At 35.2% G+C, this 15401-nt stretch overlaps 4 non-coding genes across 4 annotated transcripts; all 4 read right to left on the reverse strand.

The window, feature by feature from the left end:
* Window positions 1–362: 362 nt before the first annotated feature.
* Window positions 363–434, reverse strand: Trnaa-ugc (transfer RNA alanine (anticodon UGC)). Its single transcript has one exon. It is a non-coding gene; the product is annotated as a tRNA-Ala (tRNA).
* A 3312-nt stretch (window positions 435–3746) lies between these two features.
* On the reverse strand, window positions 3747–3818 carry Trnaa-ugc (transfer RNA alanine (anticodon UGC)). Its single transcript has one exon. It is a non-coding gene; the product is annotated as a tRNA-Ala (tRNA).
* A 3318-nt stretch (window positions 3819–7136) lies between these two features.
* Trnaa-ugc (transfer RNA alanine (anticodon UGC)) lies at window positions 7137–7208 on the reverse strand. Its single transcript has one exon. It is a non-coding gene; the product is annotated as a tRNA-Ala (tRNA).
* A 6597-nt stretch (window positions 7209–13805) lies between these two features.
* Window positions 13806–13877, reverse strand: Trnaa-ugc (transfer RNA alanine (anticodon UGC)). Its single transcript has one exon. It is a non-coding gene; the product is annotated as a tRNA-Ala (tRNA).
* Between the last annotated feature and the right edge of the window lie 1524 nt (window positions 13878–15401).

The following is a 15401-nucleotide window of genomic DNA, read 5'->3' on the forward strand; positions in this document are numbered from 1 at the left end:
TTGACTTGCTTTGTGCTTTTGGGCTACAATATTAAGGCAGGTCACCATTAGGTCTTTCATTATTATTTCACATTTCTGAAAAGAAATTATCTCCGCGTGACGGCAAAAGCGTGCGATTTCAATTAAAATCATTTAAAAAAAAACAAAACAACTTACTACGCTATCATGATTACATGTCCTTAACGTGTGTAGCTAATGAGCTAGTACCATCAAGAACCAGTCCTCAAATGAGGCAACTTTTCGGACTGTATCTTAACGAAAGAAATAAAATCAGAATCAGCTAATGAATGTTGGGGTTGTTCAATGAACATTTGCTAGTAAAATGCATAAAAAAGATCTTAAAAAGCAAAAATCAATTATCGTGGAGATGCCGGGTCTCGAACCCGGGGCCTTTCGCATGCAAAGCGAACGCTCTACCGCTGAGCTACATCCCCGACTCATTTTCCCTTTAGAATCATCCCTGCGCTACATTGATATTTTCATAATATTTGTTTTATAATCAATTACAATTTTCTTTACAGCAATATTAGTTGTCTTAACATCGAATTCTGATCAAATTTGGGTTAGGATAAAAGTTAAGGTTAAGACTATTTAATCTCGCTTTCTTTTACGATATGGCGATTTTCAAAGCTTTTCTACAAAGCACCACCAAACGGTGCTCGACTCGAGCTTGATGTTGGACAAAAAACAATGATCGGAAGGAAACAAACCGTACAGAGCGATAAAAATACTTCAGGTTAAACCCATAACCCATTCCGAAATAGGACCTTGTCTATCATACTATAGAAGAGAGTGGGTAATTAACTTCCAAATACTACGTTCCACCAATGACCCTAGATTTCCTGCTGCTATTGCCGTCTATAAAGGCACACGATCTTACGCTATGATATTATGTTTCTCCTTAGATATGTTTCTATTCATCAAACCATCGTTGACGTTTCTGCGTTTCACCAAACTGAAGCTACGGGCTCTGAAACTTGTGAATTTCCCGACTTGTGCCTGCAGGGACAACGTTACGCTCAGGTGAAAACCGGTGAAAAGAGCTCCATATACCATGTGTGCGACTCGACGATACATCCTTCTTTAATTACAGAACAGTGGTCGATTCTAAAGTAAGTTTTTTTTTAACATTAACTCGATCCAACTTTAGGAGTCCTGTTCCATGGAATATTTAAACATTGTCTTCTTCACTCCACACTTGTCGCATACAAGTGACTCTCATTTTCGAAACATGTACACTATGCGGCACACACGTCAACGAAATATGAAAAATTGGAGAAATAAATATGTCAGTCATTATCTAACGTACGATCGCTAAAATAATAATGATTGCATTACATCAAATAATAATTTCAAGAAATACGTTAAGCTACTTTTTATTACTCTGATGCATCCCATACAAGTATAACATTTTAAACCAATCATATTTCGCTTTTGACGTGTGTGCCGCATAGTGTACATGTTTCGACAATGAGTGACGCTTGTATGTTACGATCATGGAGTGAAGAAGACAATATCTGATTATTCCATGGATAATCATAATATTGATCAAATTTCTTGGCAAAGCAGCACCTATCAAGTAACTGCTATTTTCTCTTGCAAATTCGACATGAATTTGTCCACTTTCATTTTTATAATTCCTGAATTTTTGCCGATAAGCCATAGGGACTAATGGATAACCCTTTAAGATGTATTATTTCACCAGATGATAGGAAGCGCTTTTCTGTACTGTCAGGGAAGCACCGATGTCTCGGTCTTTGCTGAAAAGTGCAGTCTGTAATAATCGACTCAAATGTTCCGTTGGCCATTTCGAATGTTTGCAATTTTTTTCAACATGTGGAAAATATTTGTTTACTTCTTTCTCTTTAAAAGGGAAAACTAACTTAATATTCTTAGTAACATCAAAACTTGAATTTGTATATAAGTTGGTGATGTGCTTTTCATTTGTCAGCTCTAATTCTCTTGATCTAAATTGAAATTCTCTTTCTTCTTTTCTTTTTTGCATTTGCATTTGCATCTGTCTCTCCCTCTCCTCATTCACTAATTGCATTTGACTCATCTCTCTCTCTCTCCACATCCACCAACAACACTTGTTTCTCTTCTTTCTGTAACTGCATTTGTTTCTCTCTCCCCTCTTTCTCCAACTGCAAATGCATTGGTTTTCTTCTTTCTATAACTTCATTTGTATTTCTCTCTCATCTTTCTCCAATTGCAACTATATTCTCCTCTTTATCTAATTGCAGTTGCTTCTCTTTCTGAAGTTCAAGCTTTCTTCTCTCTAATTCCATCTTGTATTTTAACTTAAATTCCTTTACATTCATGTTAAGTGCTGACACAGAACATAGGCATGCTTATCAAAACCAAAGCACATTTATCCAAACCATTCTTTTCCACCAAATATTGGATCAAAATATTTTTTCTTTCAAGTTTCGTTAAAAGAGATTTTGCCTCAGAAAGATCATATTTTCTGGCAGGTTGAAGCAATTCATCTTGTTTCAAACAATCTAACTGCTCCAGGGTAGGATTTGAAATACATATCTCCACTTTTGATGGCATTGCAAAAAGCTTGATGATTGTATTTAAGATTTCTGAAATATGAAATAATACATGGGATTTAATAATTATGAAACCAGGGAAATTTCAGTTTCAAAAACAAAGATTTCTGATATATTTTAGGGCAATTCATATCCCAATGACGAGCTCTCAGTTTCCTGTTACGAGTCTATGCTCTTAAAATAAGAGAAGGAAAAGAGTGAAGACAACCAGCTTTGCAAAGTTTAACAAATAATTTATTTCCCTAGAATACAAAGTAAAAAATGAGAAAGGTGTTTTGCAAATTGAATCCAAAAGTTATCCAAGAATTAAAGACAAAAGTCATAGAAACAAAAAGTCCTCAATTAATCTCAGTGCAAGTCCCAAGGAAATTTAAAAGTGAAGGCAATGATGTATATGTCATGACCTGCTTTGTATTTCTTTGCCAACAGTCTCGTGTTGAATCACATAAATATAATTCCTGATGATAATTCTGTATCACTTCGAATGAATGTCTTTATCCAATAATTTTATCAGAGCTTTTTGGTATTTCCAGAGAAAAGAATTAATTGAATCCAAATATATGAATGCAAAAAGAAGCCTAAACTGGCCGAAATATAAGAGAACTTCCAATGCCAGATGTTAAAGCACAACAGGTAAAATTCTGACAGTCACAAGATACCATAGTTGTCTGTTTAACCGCAGGACACAACGTAGTATATTCTAACAACAACCATTACATAACGTACATCTCTTCCTGACGGCTCCGAAGTTCATACACCATATCAATGTCGTTCTTTCCGCCCATTAGGAACAAAGACATAAATAATTTGGTCTGTATGTCATTACATTATTGACTTGCTTTGTGCTTTTGGGCTACAATATTAAGGCAGGTCACCATTAGGTCTTTCATTATTATTTCACATTTCTGAAAAGAAATTATGTCCGTGTGACGGCAAAAGCGTGCGATTTCAATTAAAATCCTTTAAATAAAGAAAACAACTTAATACGCTATCATGATAACGGGTCTTTAACATGTGTGTAGCTAATGAGCTAGTACCATCAAGAACCAGTCCTCAAAAGAGGCATCTTTTCGGACTGTTTCTTAACGAAAGAAATAAAATCAGAATCAGCTAATGAATGTTGGGGTTGTTGAATAAACATTTGCTAGTAAAATGCATAAAAAAGATCTTAAAAAGCAAAATCAATTAACGTGGAGATGCCGGGTCTCGAACCCGGGGCCTTTCGCATGCAAAGCGAACGCTCTACCGCTGAGCTACATCCCCGACTCATTTTCCCTTTAGAATCATCCCTGCGCTACATTGATATTTTCATAATATTTGTTTTATAATCAATTACAATATTTTTACAGCAATATTAGTTGTCTTAACATCGAATTCTGATCAAATTTGGGTTAGGATAAAAGTTACGGTTAGGACTATTTAATCTCGCTTTCTTTTACGATATCGCGATTTTCAAAGCTTTTCTCCAAAGCGTCACACAAAGGAGCTCAAACCGAGCTTGATGTTTGGAAAAAAGAAACTAAACATTGATCTGAAGCAAACAAATCGTACAGAGTGATACAAATACTTCAGATTACCCCCATAACCCGTTCTGAAATAGGACCTTATCTATAATACTAAATAAGAGAGAGAGAGTAATTAACTTGCAAATACTACGTTCCACCCATGACCCTAGATTTCCTGCTGCTATTGCCGTCTTTAAAGGCACGCGATAATACGTTATTATTTTTTTTTTCTCCTTAAATACGTTTCTATTCATCAAGCAATCATTGACGTTTCTGCGTTACGGGCTCTGAAACTTGTGAATTTCGCGAATTGTGCCTGCAGGGACAACGTTACGCTCAGGTGAAAACCGGTGAAAAGAGCTCCATATACCATGTGTGCGACTCGACGATACATCCATCTTTAATTACAGAATAGTGCTCGATTCTAAAGTAATTTTTGTTTTAACATTAACTCGATCCAACTTTAGGAGTCCTGTTCCATGGAATATTCAAACATTGTCTTCTTCACTCCACACTTGTCGCATACAAGTGACTCTCATTTTCGAAACATGTACACTATGCGGCACACACGTCAACGAAATATGAAAAATTGGAGAAATGAATATGTCAGTCATTATCTAACGTACGATCACTAAAATAATAATGATTGTATTACATCAAATAATAATTTCCAAAATTACGTTATACTGTACATTTGTATTACTCTGATGCATCTTATACAAGTATAACATTTTGAAGCAACCATATTTCGCTTTTGATGGGTGTGCCGCATAGTGTGCATGTTTCGACAATGAGAGTCGCTTGTATGTTATGATCGTGGAGTGAAGAAAACAGTGTCTGATTATTCCATGGATATTCGTAATATTGATCACATTTCTTGGCTAAGCAGCACCTATCAAGTAACTGCTATTTTCTCTTGCAAATTCGACATGAATTTGTCCACTTTCATTTTTATAATTCCTGAATTTTTGCCGATAAGCCATAGGGACTAATGGATAACCCTTTAAGATGTATTATTTCACCAGATGATAGGAAGCGCTTTTCTGTACTGTCAGGGAAGCACCGATGTCTCGGTCTTTGCTGAAAAGTGCAGTCTGTAATAATCGACTCAAATGTTCCGTTGGCTATTTCGAATTTTTCAGCAATTTTTTCAAAATGTCGAAAATATTTGTTTACTTCTTTCTCTTTAAAAGGGAAAACTAACCTAAAATTCATAGCAACATCACAACTTGAATTTGTACGTAAATTGGTGATGTGCTTTTCATTTGTCAGCTGCAATTCTCTTGATCTAAATGGAAATTCTCTTTCTTCTTTTCTTTTTTGCATTTGCATCTGTCTCTCTCTCTCTCCTATTTTTCTAATTGTTTTGATTCATCTCTCTCTCTCTCCACTTTCACCAGCAACACTTGTTTCTCTTCTTTCTGTAACTGCATTTGTTTCTCTCTCCCCCCTTTCTCCAACTGCAAATGCATTGGTTTTCTTCTTTCTATAACTTCATTTGTATTTCTCTCTCATCTTTCTCCAACTGCAACTGTATTCTCCTCTCATTCTCCTCTTTATCTAATTGTAGTCGCTTCTAATCTTTCTGAAGTTCAAGCTTTCTTCTCTCTAATTCCCTCTTGTATTTTGACTTAAATTCCTTTACATTCATGTTAAGTGCTGACACAGACCGTAGACATACTAACCAAAACCAAGGCACATTTATCCAAACCATTCTTTTCCACCAAATATTGGATCAAAATATTTTTTCTTTCAAGTTTCGTTGAAAGAGATTTTGCCTCAGAAAGATCATATTTTCTGGCAGGTTGAAGCAATTCATCTTGTTTCAAACAATCTAACTGCTCCAGGGTAGGATTTGAAATACATATCTCCACTTTTGATGACATTGCAAAAAGCATGCTGATTGTATTTAAGATTTCTAAAACGTGAAATAATACATGGGATTTAATAATTCTGAAACCAGGGAAATTTCAGTTTCAAAAACAAAGATTTCTGATATATTTTAGGGCAATTCATATCCCAATGACGAGCTGTCAGTTTCCTGTTACGAGTCCATGCTCTTAAAAAAAGTAAAGGAAAAGAGTGAAGACAACCAGCTTTGCAAAGTTTAACAAATAATTTTTTTCCCTAGAATACAAAGTAAAAAATGAGAAAGGTGTTTTACAAATTGAATCCAAAAGTTATCCAAGAATTAAAGACAAAAGTCATAGAAACAAAAAGTCCTCAATTAATCTCAGTGCAAGTCCCAAGGAAATTTAAAAGTGAAGGCAATGATGTATATGTCATGACCTGCTTTATATTTCTTTGCCAACAGTCTCGTGTTGAATCACATAAATATAATTCCTGATGATAATTCTGTATCACTTCGAATGAATGTCTTTATCCAATAATTTTATCAGAGCTTTTTGGTATTTCCAGAGAAAAGAATTAATTGAATCCAAATATATGAATGCAAAAAGAAGCCTAAACTGGCCGAAATATAAGAGAACTTCCAATGCCAGATGTTAAAGCACAACTGGTAAAATTCTGACAGTCACAAGATACCATAGTTGTCTGTTTAACCGCAGGACACAACGTAGTATATTCTAACAACAACCGTTACATAACGTACATCTCTTCCTGACGGCTCCGAAATTCTTACACCATATCAATGTCGTTCTTTCCGCCCATTAGGAACAAAGACATAAATAATTTGGTCTGTATGTCATTACATTATTGACTTGCTTTGTGCTTTTGGGCTACAATATTAAGGCAGGTCACCATTAGGTCTTTCATTATTATTTCACATTTCTGAAAAGAAATTATCTCCGCGTGACGGCAAAAGCGTGCGATTTCAATTAAAATCATTTAAAAAAAAAAAAAACAACTTACTACGCTATCATGATTACATGTCCTTAACGTGTGTAGCTAATGAGCTAGTACCATCAAGAACCAGTCCTCAAATGAGGCAACTTTTCGGACTGTATCTTAACGAAAGTAATAAAATCAGAATCAGCTAATGAATGTTGGGGTTGTTCAATGAACATTTGCTAGTAAAATACATAAAAAAGATCTTAAAAGGCAAATTCAATTATCGTGGAGATGCCGGGTCTCGAACCCGGGGCCTTTCGCATGCAAAGCGAACGCTCTACCGCTGAGCTACATCCCCGACTCATTTTCCCTTTAGAATCATCCCTGCGCTACATTGATATTTTCATAATATTTGTTTTATAATCAATTACAATTTTTTTACAGCAATATTAGTTGTCTTAACATCGAATTCTGATCAAATTTGGGTTAGGATAAAAGTTAAGGTTAAGACTATTTAATCTCGCTTTCTTTTACGATATGGCGATTTTCAAAGCTTTTCTACAAAGCACCACCAAACGGTGCTCGACTCGAGCTTGATGTTGGACAAAAAACAATGATCGGAAGCAAACAAATCGTACAGAGCGATAAAAATACTTCAGGTTAAACCCATAACCCATTCCGAAATAGGACCTTGTCTATCATACTATAGAAGAGAGTGGGTAATTAACTTCCAAATACTACGTTCCACCCATGACCCTAGATTTCCTGCTGCTATTGCCGTCTATAAAGGCACACGATCTTACGCTATGATATTATGTTTCTCCTTAGATATGTTTCTATTCATCAAACCATCGTTGACGTTTCTGCGTTTCACCAAACTGAAGCTACGGGCTCTGAAACTTGTGAATTTCCCGACTTGTGCCTGCAGGGACAACGTTACGCTCAGGTGAAAACCGGTGAAAAGAGCTCCATATACCATGTGTGCGACTCGACGATACATCCTTCTTTAATTACAGAACAGTGGTCGATTCTAAAGTAATTTTTTTTTTAACATTAACTCGATCCAACTTTAGGAGTCCTGTTCCATGGAATATTTAAACATTGTCTTCTTCACTCAACACTTGTCGCATACAAGTGACTCTCATTTTCGAAACATGTACACTATGCGGCACACACGTCAACGAAATATGAAAAATTGGAGAAATAAATATGTCAGTCATTATCTAACGTACGATCACTAAAATGATAATGATTGCATTACATCAAATAATAATTTCAAGAAATACGTTAAACTACTTTTTATTACTCTGATGCATCCCATACAAGTATAACATTTTAAACCAATCATATTTCGCTTTTGACGTGTGTGCCGCATAGTGTACATGTTTCGACAATGAGTGACGCTTGTATGTTACGATCATGGAGTGAAGAAGACAATATCTGATTATTCCATGGATAATCATAATATTGATCAAATTTCTTGGCAAAGCAGCACCTATCAAGTAACTGCTATTTTCTCTTGCAAATTCGACATGAATTTGTCCACTTTCATTTTTCTAATTCCTGAATGTTTGCCGATAAGCCATAGGGACTAATGGATAACCCTTTAAGATGTATTATTTCACCAGATGATAGGAAGCGCTTTTCTGTACTGTCAGGGAAGCACCGATCTCTCGGTCTTTGCTGAAAAGTGCAGTCTGTAATAATCGACTTAAATGTTCCGTTGGCCATTTAGAATTTTTGCAATTTTTTTCAACATGTAGAAACTATTTGTTTACTTCTTTCTCTTTAAAAGGGAAAACTAACTTAATATTCTTAGTAACATCAAAACTTGAATTTGTATATAAATTGGTGATGTGCTTTTCATTTGTCAACTCTAATTCTCTTGATCTAAATTGAAATTCTCTTTCTTCTTTTCCTTTTTGCATTTGCATTTGCATCTGTCTCTCCCTCTCCTCATTCACTAATTGCATTTGACTCATCTCTCTCTCTCCACATCCACCAACAACACTTGTTTCTCTTCTTTCTGTAACTGCATTTGTTTCTCTCTCCCCTCTTTCTCCAACTGCAAATGCATTGGTTTTCTTCTTTGCATAACTTCATTTGTATTTCTCTCTCATATTTCTCCAATTGCAACTATATTCTCCTCTTTATCTAATTGCAGTTGCTTCTCTTTCTGAAGTTCAAGCTTTCTTCTCTCTAATTCCATCTTGTATTTTAACTTAAATTCCTTTACATTCATGTTAAGTGCTGACACAGAACATAGGCATGCTTATCAAAACCAAAGCACATTTATCCAAACCATTCTTTTCCACCAAACATTGAATCAAAATATTTTTTCTTTCAAGTTTCGTTAAAAGAGATTTTGCCTCAGAAAGATCATATTTTCTGGCAGGTTGAAGCAATTCATCTTGTTTCAAACAATCTAAATGCTCCAGGGTAGGATTTGAAATACATATCTCCACTTTTGATGACATTGCAAAAAGCATGCTGATTGTATTTAGGATTTCTAAAACGTGAAATAATACATGGGATTTAATAATTCTGAAACCAGGGAAATTTCAGTTTCAAAAACAAAGATTTCTGATATATTTTAGGGCAATTCATATCCCAATGACGAGCTCTCAGTTTCCTGTTACGAGCCTATGCTCTCAAAAAAACAAAAGGAAAAGAGTGAAGACAACCAGCTTTGCAAAGTTTAACAAATAATTTTTTTCCCTAGAATACAAAGTAAAAAATGAGAAAGGTGTTTTACAAATTGAATCCAAAAGTTATCCAAGAATTAAAGACAAAAGTCATAGAAACAAAAAGTCCTCAATTAATCTCAGTGCAAGTCCCAAGGAAATTTAAAAGTGAAGGCAATGATGTATATGTCATGACCTGCTTTGTATTTCTTTGCCAACAGTCTCGTGTTGAATCACATAAATATAATTCCTGATGATAATTCTGTATCACTTCGAATGAATGTCTTTATCCAATAATTTTATCAGAGCTTTTTGGTATTTCCAGAGAAAAGAATTAATTGAATCCAAATATATGAATGCAAAAAGAAGCCTAAACTGGCCGAAATATAAGAGAACTTCAAATGCCAGATGTTAAAGCACAACTGGTAAAATTCTGACAGTCACAAGATACCATAGTTGTCTGTTTAACCGCAGGACACAACGTAGTATATTCTAACAACAACCGTTACATAACGTACATCTCTTCCTGACGGCTCCGAAATTCTTACACCATATCAATGTCGTTCTTTCCGCCCATTAGGAACAAAGACATAAATAATTTAGTCTGTATGTCATTACATTATTGACTTGCTTTGTGCTTTTGAGCTACAATATTAAGGCAGGTCACCATTAGGTCTTTCATTATTATTTCACATTTCTGAAAAGAAATTATGTCCGTGTGACGGCAAAAGCGTGCGATTTCAATTAAAATCCTTTAAATAAAGAAAACAACTTAATACGCTATCATGATAACGGGTCTTTAACATGTGTGTAGCTAATGAGCTAGTACCATCAAGAACCAGTCCTCAAAAGAGGCATCTTTTCGGACTGTTTCTTAACGAAAGAAATAAAATCAGAATCAGCTAATGAATGTTGGGGTTGTTGAATAAACATTTGCTAGTAAAATGCATAAAAAAGATCTTAAAAAGCAAAATCAATTAACGTGGAGATGCCGGGTCTCGAACCCGGGGCCTTTCGCATGCAAAGCGAACGCAATTGTACAGCAATATTAGTTGTCTTAACATCGAATTTTCATCAAATTTGGGTTAGGATAAAAGTTACGGTTAGGACTATTTAATCTCGCTTTCTTTTACGATATCGCGATTTTCAAAGCTTTTCTCCAAAGCGTCACCCAAAGGAGCTCTACGCGAGCTTGATGTTTGGGAAAAAAAACAAAACATTGATCTGAAGCAAACAAATCGTACAGAGTGATACAAATACTTCAGATTACCCCCATAACCCGTTCTGAAATAGGACCTTATCTATAATACTAAATAAGAGAGAGAGAGTAATTAACTTGCAAATACTACGTTCCACCCATGACCCTAGATTTCCTGCTGCTATTGCCGTCTTTAAAGGCATGCGATAATACGTTATTATTTTTTTTCTCCTTAAATACGTTTCTATTCATCAAGCAATCATTGACGTTTCTGCGTTACGGGCTCTGAAACTTATGAATTTCGCGAATTGTGCCTGCAGGGACAACGTTACGCTCAGGTGAAAACCGGTGAAAAGAGCTCCATATACCATGTGTGCGACTCGACGATACATTCATCTTTAATTACAGAATAGTGCTCGATTCTAAAGTAATTTTTGTTTTAACATTAACTCGATCCAACTTTAGGAGTCCTGTTCCATGGAATATTCAAACATTGTCTTCTTCACTCCACACTTGTCGCATACAAGTGACTCTCATTTTCGAAACATGTACACTATGCGGCACACACGTCAACAAAATATGAAAAATTGGAGAAATGAATATGTCAGTCATTATCTAACGTACGATCACTAAAATAATAATGATTGTATTACATCAAATAATAATTTCCAAAATTACGTTATACTGTACATTTGTATTACTCTGATGCATCTTATACAAGTATAACATTTTGAAGCAACCATATTTCGCTTTTGATGGGTGTGCCGCATAGTGTGCATGTTTCGACAATGAGAGTCGCTTGTATGTTATGATCGTGGAGTGAAGAAAACAGTGTCTGATTATTCCATGGATATTCGTAATATTTTGATCACATTTCTTGGCTAAGAAGCACCTATCAAGTAACTGCTATTTTCTCTTGCAAATTCGACATGAATTTGTCCACTTTCATTTTTATAATTCCTGAATTTTTGCCGATAAGCCATAGGGACTAATGGATAACCCTTTAACATGTATTATTTCACCAGATGATAGGAAGCGCTTTTCTGTACTGTCAGGGAAGCACCGATGTCTCGGTCTTTGCTGAAAAGTGCAGTCTGTAATAATCGACTCAAATGTTCCGTTGGCTATTTCGAATTTTTCAGCAATTTTTCCAAAATGTCGAAAATATTTGTTTACTTCTTTCTCTTTAAAAGGGAAAACTAACCTAAAATTCATAGCAACATCACAACTTGAATTTGTACGTAAATTGGTGATGTGCTTTTCATTTGTCAGCTGCAATTCTCTTCATCTAAATGGAAATTCTCTTTCTTCTTTTCTTTTTTGCATTTGCATCTGTCTCTCTCTCTCCTTTTTTTCTAATTCTTTTGATTCATCTCTCTCTCTCCACTTTAACCAGCAACACTTGTTTCTCTTCTTTCTGTAACTGCATTTGTTTCTCTCTCCCCTCTTTCTCCAACTGCAAATGCATTGGTTTTCTTCTTTCTATAACTTCATTTGTATTTCTCTCTCATCTTTCTCCAACTGCAACTGTATTCTCTTCTCATTCTCCTCTTTATCTAATTGTAGTCGCTTCTCCTCTTTCTGAAGTTCAAGCTTTCTTCTCTCTAATTCCATCTTGTATTTTAACTTAAATTCCTTTACATTCATGTTAAGTTCTGACACAGACCGTAGACATACTAACCAAAACCAAGGCACATTTATCCAAACCATTCTTTTCCACCAAATATTGGATCAAAATATTTTTTCTTTCAAGTTTCGTTAAAAGAGATTTTGCCTCAGAAAGATCATATTTTCTGGCAGGTTGAAGCAATTCATCTTGTTTCAAACAATCTAACTGCTCCAGGGTAGGATTTGAAATACATATCTCCACTTTTGATGACATTGCAAAAAGCATGCTGATTGTATTTAGGATTTCTAAAACGTGAAATAATACATGGGATTTAATAATTCTGAAACCAGGGAAATTTCAGTTTCAAAAACAAAGATTTCTGATATATTTTAGGGCAATTCATATCCCAATGACGAGCTCTCAGTTTCCTGTTACGAGCCTATGCTCTCAAAAAAAGAAAAGGAAAAGAGTGAAGACAACCAGCTTTGCAAAGTTTAACAAATAATTTTTTCCCTAGAATACAAAGTAAAAAATGAGAAAGGTGTTTTACAAATTGAATCCAAAAGTTATCCAAGAATTAAAGACAAAAGTCATAGAAACAAAAAGTCCTCAATTAATCTCAGTGCAAGTCCCAAGGAAATTTAAAAGTGAAGGCAATGATGTATATGTCATGACCTGCTTTGTATTTCTTTGCCAACAGTCTCGTGTTGAATCACATAAATATAATTCCTGATGATAATTCTGTATCACTTCGAATGAATGTCTTTATCCAATAATTTTATCAGAGCTTTTTGGTATTTCCAGAGAAAAGAATTAATTGAATCCAAATATATGAATGCAAAAAGAAGCCTAAACTGGCCGAAATATAAGAGAACTTCCAATGCCAGATGTTAAAGCACAACTGGTAAAATTCTGACAGTCACAAGATACCATAGTTGTCTGTTTAACCGCAGGACACAACGTAGTATATTCTAACAACAACCGTTACATAACGTACATCTCTTCCTGACGGCTCCGAAATTCTTACACCATATCAATGTCGTTCTTTCCGCCCATTAGGAACAAAGACATAAATAATTTAGTCTGTATGTCATTACATTATTGACTTGCTTTGTGCTTTTGAGCTACAATATTAAGGTAGGTCACCATTAGGTCTTTCATTATTATTTCACATTTCTGAAAAGAAGTTATCTCCGCGTGACGGCAAAAGCGTGCGATTTCAATTAAAATCATTTAAAAAAACAAAACAACTTACTACGCTATCATGATTACATGTCTTTAACATGTGTGTAGCTAATGAGCTAGTACCATCAAGAACCAGTCCTCAAATGAGGCAACTTTTCGGACTGTATCTTAACGAAAGAAATAAAATCAGAATCAGCTAATGAATGTTGGGGTTGTTCAATGAACATTTGCTAGTAAAATGCATAAAAAAAAAATCTTAAAAAGCAAAATCAATTATCGTGGAGATGCCGGGTCTCGAACCCGGGGCCTTTCGCATGCAAAGCGAACGCTCTACCGCTGAGCTACATCCCCGACTCATTTTCCCTTTAGAATCATCCCTGCGCTACATTGATATTTTCATAATATTTGTTTTATAATCAATTACAATTTTTTTTACAGCAATATTAGTTGTCTTAACATCGAATTCTGATCAAATTTGGGTTAGGATAAAAGTTAAGGTTAAGACTATTTAATCTCGCTTTCTTTTACGATATGGCGATTTTCAAAGCTTTTCTACAAAGCACCACCAAACGGTGCTCGACTCGAGCTTGATGTTGGACAAAAAACAATGATCGGAAGGAAACAAATCGTACAGAGCGATAAAAATACTTCAGGTTAAACCCATAACCCATTCCGAAATAGGACCTTGTCTATCATACTATAGAAGAGAGTGGGTAATTAACTTCCAAATACTACGTTCCACCCATGACCCTAGATTTCCTGCTGCTATTGCCGTCTATAAAGGCACACGATCTTACGCTATGATATTATGTTTCTCCTTGGATATGTTTCTATTCATCAAACCATCGTTGACGTTTCTGCGTTTCACCAAACTGAAGCTACGGGCTCTGAAACTTGTGAATTTCCCGACTTGTGCCTGCAGGGACAACGTTACGCTCAGGTGAAAACCGGTGAAAAGAGCTCCATATACCATGTGTGCGACTCGACGATACATCCTTCTTTAATTACAGCACAGTGGTCCATTCTAAAGTAAGTTTTTTTTTAACATTAACTCGATCCAACTTTAGGAGTCCTGTTCCATGGAATATTCAAACATTGTCTTCTTCACTCCACACTTGTCGCATACAAGTGACTCTCATTTTCGAAACATGTACACTATGCGGCACACACGTCAACGAAATATGAAAAATTGGAGAAATAAATATGTCAGTCATTATCTAACGTACGATCACTAAAATAATAATGATTGCATTACATCAAATAATAATTTCAAGAAATACGTTAAACTACTTTTTATTACTCTGATGCATCCCATACAAGTATAACATTTTAAACCAATCATATTTCGCTTTTGACGTGTGTGCCGCATAGTGTACATGTTTCGACAATGAGTGACGCTTGTATGTTACGATCATGGAGTGAAGAAGACAATATCTGATTATTCCATGGATAATCATAATATTGATCAAATTTCTTGGCAAAGCAGCACCTATCAAGTAACTGCTATTTTCTCTTGCAAATTCGACATGAATTTGTCCACTTTCATTTTTCTAATTCCTGAATTTTTGCCGATAAGCCATAGGGACTAATGGATACCCCTTTAAGATGTATTATTTCACCAGATGATAGGAAGCGCTTTTCTGTACTGTCAGGGAAGCACCGATGTCTCGGTCTTTGCTGAAAAGTGCAGTCTGTAATAATCGACTTAAATGTTCCGTTGGCCATTTAGAATTTTTGCAATTTTTTTCAACATGTGGAAACTATTTGTTTACTTCTTTCTCTTTAAAAGGGAAAACTAACTTAATATTCTTAGTAACATCAAAACTTGAATTTGTATATAAATTGGTGATGTGCTTTTCATTTGTCAACTCTAAT

Source organism: Sinohyriopsis cumingii, chromosome 19, assembly GCF_028554795.1.
Source record: "Sinohyriopsis cumingii isolate HCF-2022 chromosome 19, ASM2855479v2, whole genome shotgun sequence".
Taxonomy (NCBI): Eukaryota; Metazoa; Mollusca; class Bivalvia; order Unionida; family Unionidae; genus Sinohyriopsis; species Sinohyriopsis cumingii.